The sequence below is a fragment of the Staurois parvus genome, unplaced genomic scaffold, assembly GCF_062004578.1.
Source record: "Staurois parvus isolate SC_StPar_1 unplaced genomic scaffold, SC_StPar_1.0 ptg000088l, whole genome shotgun sequence".
Taxonomy (NCBI): Eukaryota; Metazoa; Chordata; class Amphibia; order Anura; family Ranidae; genus Staurois; species Staurois parvus.
In genome coordinates this window covers 3,049,552-3,057,381 of record NW_028317884.1, presented here as the reverse complement: position 1 = coordinate 3,057,381, position 7,830 = coordinate 3,049,552, and the positions used below count along the sequence as shown (strand labels likewise).

Genomic DNA, 7,830 nt, shown 5'->3' with positions numbered 1-7,830 from the left:
CAGCGCTGGTGAGGACACCGCCGGACCGAGGGACAGGTAAGTGTTTGTATTATTAAAGTCAGCAGCTACAGTTTTTGTAGCTGCTTTTTTTTTCCGGCTCGAACTCCGCTTTAAAGAGACACTGTAAATTTTTTCTTTGGCCACGTGTTCGTTAAGTGTAAATGCATTTTTACGAAAATTTTTTTTTTAAAAAAGCAACATTTTTAAGTATGTTTACAATTTTGTGTTGGGCCGCATTCATGGCCATCTAGGGCTGCATGTGACCCGTTGGACACCCTTGCGACCAAATACAAATCTAATTGTAGAAGAGGGAGGGGGAGGAGCCAGGTTAAAACAACTTGCTTTATTGGGAGATCTGCTTTGACGATGCAGCTTCAATACCAGTCACTAGATGGCGCTGCATGGTAACTGTTGTGCACATGCTCCGTTCGTTCGGTTTGCTGACTGTACGGCCGTGCGCGCTCAGAGCACATTGCGCGGTGACGTCGAGCAGGGGAGGCGGGAGTGTGCGAGGTCGGGAGGCGGGTAGAGAACGGAGACGAAGGGGTGAGTAGTGGTTGTGAGGTGAGCTGTGTGCATGTCCTTCCATGGGGTGCCATGTGACGGTGTGTGAGTGGAGGCGGGGGTGACATAGCCCGGCTCACGGGTCTCCCCATATATATGTGTGTGTGTGTCCCGGTTGGCGGTGACGTCACGAAGTGCTCAGCTGACCGGCTGGACTGTGCTGTCTGTGCGCCTCCCCCATCTGTCACTCCGGGGTGCTGGCCGGGGAACAGAACCGTGTGGGGGAGGGGTAATGAAGGGGACAAGAACAATGTGTTGGAGGAGTAATGAGGGGGGAACGATAACAATGGGGGGAGGAGTAATTGAGGGGGGTGAGGAATGTATAATGGGGGCAGAAATAACAAAGTGGGGGAGGAGTAATTGAGGGGGGTGAGGAATGTCTAATTGGGGGAGGGGTGATAAGAATGGAGGAGGTGTAATAAGGGGGGCAATAAAATGTGGGGGAGTAATGGGGGGCAATATGAATGTAGGGGAGAAGTAATGGGGGGCAATGTCAATGTGAGGCAGGAGTAAAGCGGGCAATGTGAATGTGTGTGTGGGGGGGCAATAAGAATGTGGGGGAGGCATAATGAGGGGGGGGCAATACGAATGTGGGGGAGGAATAAAGGGGGGGCAGTATGAATGTGGGGGAGGTGTAATGAGGGGGGCACAATAAGAATGTGAGGGGGGGGGGGCAATATGAATGTAGGTGAGAAGTAATGGGGGGCAATGTCAATGTGAGGCAGGAGTAATGCGGGCAATGTGAATGTGTGTGTGGGGGGGCAATAAGAATGTGGGGGAGGCATAATGAGGGGGGGCAATACGAATGTGGGGAGGCATAATGAGGGGGGGCAATACGAATGTGGGGGAGGAATGAAGGGGGGGCAGTATGAATGTGGGGGAGGTGTAATGAGGGGGGTACAATAAGAATGTGAGGGGGGGGGGCAATATGAATGTAGGTGAGAAGTAATGGGGGGCAATGTCAATGTGAGGCAGGAGTAATGCGGGCAATGTGAATGTGTGTGTGGGGGGGCAATAAGAATGTGGGGGAGGCATAATGAGGGGGGGCAATACGAATGTGGGGAGGCAATACGAATGTGGGGGAGGAATGAAGGGGGGGCAGTATGAATGTGGGGGAGGTGTAATGAGGGGGGTACAATAAGAATGTGGGGGGGGGCGATACGAATGTGGGGGAGGTGTAATGAGGGGGGTACAATAAGAATGTGGGGGAGGAATGAAGGGAGGGCAGTAGGATTGTGGGAGAGGAGTAGTGGGGGGGCAATAGGACTGTGGGAGAGTAATGGGGGGGCAATGCAAATGTAGGAGAGGAGTAATGGGGGGGTGTAATAAGCATGTGGGGAGGAATATTTGGGGGTCGCAATAAGCATGTGGGGGAGGGGTAATGGGGGGGGCAAAAAGAATGTGGGAGAGAAGTAATGGAGGGGGGTGCAATATGAGGGAAGAGTCCATAGACACAAGCCCTCTCAGGGAGGGTTGGTGTGTTATGTGCCCCCTGATGACACCCAGCACCAGCCTGTTCTCAGGGGTGCTCAGTGATCCCTTGGAATATAGATTATTAGAGGGTGACTATATGGAGATCACAGACCACTTAAATCTGTCAGACTGTAGAAATGGTGTATAGGTGCCTTATAAAGGAACTTTAGCCCCACCCCCCCACTTATGTTTTTCCCACCTGGTGATGCGGCCAGTAACACACTTCATGGTATAGGATGTTCCCCACTCTGGTTGGAGGAGCCATGGAGACACCCTTGGACAGCAGCATTGGCAGTCTGGAGAAAGGGTAGTGTTAGACTAACAGATTTAGATGGATTTGACTAACAATGGAGATGTTTGGGGTATTATGAGGGTCTTTAAAAAGTTTCTGCACTTTTTAAAACTCTATTCACTTTAGTAAGAATAAGTGTGAAAATTTTGTGAAGACCCCTTGTATTTATTTCTGATCCTCATATAGTGCTGACAAATCATACAGCACTTTACATATATATTGTACATTCACATCAGTCCCTAACCCTCAAGGGGTGTACAATCTAAGGTCCCTACCTCACATTCATACATACACATACTAGGGTCGATTTAGACAGGATCCAATTAACCGATCAGCATGTCTTTGGAGTGTGGGTGGAAACTGGAGTACCCGGAGGAAACCCACGCAGGCACAGGGAGAATATCCAAACTCCATGCAGGTGATGTCGTTGATTTTCTAAGCGACAACCCTAGTGCTGCCAGGCGGAAGTACTAAGTGCTTAGCCGCTGTGTTGCCCCATATTAAAAAAAAAACTTAATAAACCCACATGCTCAGTGCTGCAGCTGTCCCTCATTGCCTCTAAGATTGAGAACTGAGGAATCACATGACCACTGATCTCTCAGTTCTCAATTTTCCCTGAGCAGAGAGCAGTGACTGTCAGTCACCACTCTATCCTGAGTGCTGGGCTTCAACCCTCATCCACATGCTGAGAGGTGGAACCACCTGTCTTTCAGGCATCTTGGTGGGTCCTGACAATATGGTCGGGATCCTTTCTGACCCTGGAGCAGCACTGCTATGTCAGCTAATAGCGGGCAATCGCTTGCTGTGTTACAGAAGAGCAAAAGTAAGTGCACTCCTGTGACCTTAAAGAGAAGTATGCCCAAAGAAGCTTTGACCATATTTGATTCACAAGGTTTTTATTGGGGTTTTGAAGTTGCATGGAATGAAGGGGAAAATTCACTAAGAAATAAATACAGCATGAATTTTTGAGTTAAAATAACTTGTGCGGTATTTATTTAAAAAGTAGTAAATTTACTAAAAAAAAGTGTTATTTTCTGAATGCGTTAAATATTATGTTTTGCGATATTTAGCACTTAAGATTTGCATTATTTTTGGTATTGTTTTTTCACTTTTTTATTTTTTTTTTGCAGGCTAACATTGCGCCAGAAGGCACACAGCAATACTGTGAAACTATGAAAACATTGTCGTGTGCTTTCATTCACTAAATGATCTCTCTCTGATCCTGAGCTCAGAGGAGAACATTTTTACACTGACACATTGTATACTTTTCCCTTTCTAGCCAGTGCAGAGTTCCTCTAATTGTTACTTTGTACATTTCTAAAATACTGCCAGCATACACCAGGTGATAAATAACGAATGCATGTTTTTTAATGAATTGACTTTAATGATTTATCTCATTATTTTTTTTTTGCGGTATTTATCTCACTATTTTAACAAATGTGTGTTATTTACCTCACATTCGATATTTTACTTTGATGAATTGACTCTTTTATTGGCTCATGCAATAATTTATGCAAATTAGTCACGTGACCATGTTATCGCATTCGGTAACCCAAGGCTAGAAATTTCCACTCGCCTGCTCGCCAATGGCGAGTGGAAATTATAGTGGGGGCAAGTGTGTCCCCCAGGGCCGTCTTGCTGAGCAGGCTCGGAGCTCAGGCCGGTTCTGTCATTCGCACTGGGAGCCGTCAGACTGCTCAATAGCTGAGCGCAGTGAAAGCAAAGGAAAGTGTGCTGTGCTCTCTGCCTCCCCCTAGAGTGCAGTACCCAGCTCTGTGAGTGAACAATGAAGTACTGCAACTTTTTATGGGGAGGGGGGGTGGTGTGTGTGACTGTGTATGCATGTACAATTGTACATGTGTGTGTGTGTATGTACGTACATGTGTCTGTGCGTGTGTATTTCTGTGTATGTGCCTGTGTGTGTGTACATGTGTCTCTGTGCGTGTGTATTTCTGTGTATGTGCCTGTGTGTGTGTACATGTGTCTCTGTGCGTGTGTGTGTTCATGTGTCTCTGTGTGTGTGTACATGTGTGTGTGTGTGTGTGTGTGTGTGTGTGTGTGTGTGTGTGTGTACAGGTGTCTGTTTGTGTGTGTTTGTTGGTGGCGAGTAACTCTAAGGCCTGGCTAGTGGCTCAGGACTTGAAATTTTAAGCCCTGCGGTAACCTTTAGTGGATTGACCCCAAAGTGTCAAGAGGGTGACACAAGCAGGGAAGTGTAAGCAGTGTCCATCAATTGCATAGAGACATCCGAGCAAAATACATAACGATAGTGATAACTGCATGTCAAGGGGGTGGATGTATATATTACTCCAGTGGAGGATACATGGGGGGGGGGGGGGGAGTAAAGTGCTACGGATTCTGGTTAAGGGTTTAGAATCAAAAAGAGGAGAAAGTGGGTCACAAATCCACCGTGCATATCTAAATAATTTGATAAGTGACAGATAATGTGTAGAACACATACACAGAATGTTCAGTGTTGCACAAAGAAGTGATTAAAACATATCCACATTGCTGACATATGACGAAAAGTAACCAAAGACTGTCCAATAAATGGTTAATAAAATGTAGTGCTCCATTCAGTGTGATCTCTGGAAGATCTAGCAGCACTTATATGGATCAAAATTAAATCACAAGCACAGTCTCCATCATCTATGGTCTGTGCATGCACAGGTGTCCAGTCATCGCAGCACACGCAGGGAGTGTCAGTGATGTAAGCTGTGCTGTGTATGAACAGCTAAGTTACATGCCCCACACAAGACTGCAAGCAGACAGGTAGGCGTATTATATTGCATGTCTCCTGTGATAATACCCAACCTGCTTGTAGTCTGTTTTTAAAAATCTTCCGTTCTGCTTTAAGCAGTTACAGCAATGCTTTTTTTTTTTTCTTATTGGGATAAAGGCTTTACATAATTACAGAATGTCAGTGTTAAATGGTTTATCTCAACCCTCTAACTGCCACCTTTACTGGACTGCTTTGTCTGTAAAGGAAACTGAAAAACAAAACTTACTGGCCAGGATGTTAGGTGAAAATAAAATGGGGAAAAAAAAGCTTTAAAAAAAAAATGATGAAGCCACCACATTTTAGGGTACTTTCACTTGATACCGATACTTGAGCATCAGTATTCCTGGCCCCAATCTTTTGCTTTAACCACTTCCCGCTTGCCTGCAATGTATTTATTTATTTATCGAGTTTATATAGCGCCAAAGGGTTTGCTCAGCGCTGTACAATAGAGGGGGGGACAATACATGAAACAGTACAGTAACATCAAACAGCACACAAGGGGTAAGAGGGCCCTACTCTTTCGAGGCTTACAATCTAGGAGGGAGGGGGTAGAGGTACAGGATGGAGTGGTAGGAGGAGGGAAGGGCAGCGGCTGTAGGTGAGGGTGGGGTAGGCTTCCTGAAGAGGTGGGTTTCAGGGAGCGCCTGAAGGTGAGGAGGAAGGCGACAGTCTGATGGATTGGGGTAGTGAGTTCCAGAGGATGGGGGAGGACCTTAAGAAGTCTTGCAGTCGTGCGTGGGAGGAGGAGACCAGGGAGCAGATAGGAGGTCTGTGAAGAGCGAAGGGTACGGGTAGGGTGGTACCTGGGAATCAGGTCGGTGAGGTAGTTAGGGGCAGTGTTGTGAATGGTCTTATAGGTCAGAGTGAGCAGTTTGATTTAATGCGTTGGGCAATGGGGAGCCAGTGGAGGGAGAGGCAGAGGGGGGTGGCAGAGTAGAGCGGCTGGTGAGGTGGATGAGTCTGGCAGCTGAGTTCAGGATGGTCTGAAGCGGGGAGAGTTTGCACCTGGGGTAGGCCGGTGAGGAGGGAGTTGCAGTAGTCAAGGCGTGAGATAATCAGGGAGTGTACGAGTAGTTTGGTGGTGTCTGGGGTAAGGAAGGAGCGTATCTTGGCGATTTTCCGGAGGTGGAGCCTGCATGTATTTGTAAGTGATTTGACATGAGGTTGAAAGGAAATGTTTGAGTCCTGAATGACGCCAAGGACCTTGGCTTGCTGGGCGGGATTGATGGTGGTGTTGTTGGTAGTGATGGAAAGGATGGGGGGGGGGGGGGGGGGCACGGGAAGGGAAAGACGAGAAGCTCGGTTTTGGAGAGGTTGAGCTTGAGGAAATGCAGCGACATCAGTCAGAGATGTCGTTTAGGAGGTGAGTGATGCGGGCGGAGAATGTGGGGGTGAGGTGAGGGGTGGATAGGTAGATTTGAGTATCATCAGCGTAGAGGTGGTAGTTGAAGCCGTGGGAGTGTATGAGTTTGCCAAGGGAGGAGGTGTAGATGGAGAAGAGAAGGGGTCCAAGGACAGAGCCCCTGGGGGACCCCAACAGAGAGGGGGAGGAAAGAGGAGGTGGCGCCGTTGTAGGAAACGCTGAAGGAGCGTTGGGATAGATAGGACGAGAACCAGAAGAGAGCGGTGTCTCTGATGCCAAGAGAGAGTAGTTTTATTAAGGAGGAGGGGGTGGTCGACTGTGTCAAAGGCCGCGGAGAGGTCTAGGAGAAGGAAGACAGAGTAGTCGCCTTTGGCTTTGGCGGTTAGTAGATCGTTGGTGATTTTGAGGAGGGCAGTTTCGGTGGAGTGTAGGGGACGGAAGCCGGACTGTAGTGGGTCAAGGAGGTTGTTGTCAGTTAGGTGGGCGCTTAGGCGATCGTAGACCAAGCGCTCAAGGAGCTTGGACGTGAGTGGCAGCAGGGAAATTGGTCTGAGGTTGTTGAGGTCAGTGGGGTCCAGGGAGGGCTTTTTGAGTATGGGGGTGATGTGCGCATGTTTTAGGGGGGAGGGGAAGACGCCAGTAGAGAGGGAGAGATTGAAGATGTGGGTAAGGGAGCGGATGAGGGAAGAGGGGTGTGACCGGAGGAGTTGAGAGGGGATAGGGTCCAGGGGGCAGGTAGTGAGGTGGGCTTCTGAGAAGACTCTGGTGACTTCCTCAGAGTAGTAGGGCTGAAGGAGTGCAGTGATGGGGGGGTTACGGTAGGCAGGGCCTTGGGTGTGGTGGGGGGCAGTGCCGTTGCGAGGTCAGAGGAGGGGAGAGATGAGGGGGTGATGGAAGGGGGGAGGCTAGATGGGGAGGTAGATTGCAAGTTTACTATGTCCTTGCGGATTGCGTCAATCTTGTTGTGGAGATGAGTGGCAATCTCGTGGGCGGTAAGTGAGGTACTGAGTGGAGGAGGGGGGGGGAGAGAGCAGGGAGTTGAAGGTGGAGAAGAGTCGGCGAGGGCAGGTGGAGAGGTATTGCAGACAGGCGGTTGCTGTAAGCAAAGCAACATACTCATATGTCCTACCTGCCTAGTTCAGTGTTTCGGGCGTGCATATGCACGCCCCCGGCCAGCACCCGTTGTGATTGTACACAGTGGGAGCCTTTCAACAAGTCCTGGCCAATGATTCACGGCCAGGACCTGCTGATTGGCTGTGTACAATCACAGCGCAGAGCTCTGTACAGAGTGAATGATCTTTCTGTTTCTCATTCCAGCAAAGCAGGGATGAGAACTTAGAAATCTATTATTAAAAG

The 7,830-nt window shown here is 48.6% G+C and overlaps 1 protein-coding gene across 1 annotated transcript in view; it reads left to right on the top strand.

Moving 5' to 3' along the window:
* Positions 1-416: 416 nt before the first annotated feature.
* GPAT4 (glycerol-3-phosphate acyltransferase 4) overlaps positions 417-7,830 on the top strand; it is a 47,506-nt gene continuing 40,092 nt past the window's right edge. The window contains exon 1 of the mRNA XM_089670277.1: positions 417-546. The gene's annotated coding sequence lies outside the window, so the exon portion shown is untranslated. The remainder of the gene's footprint in view (positions 547-7,830) is intronic.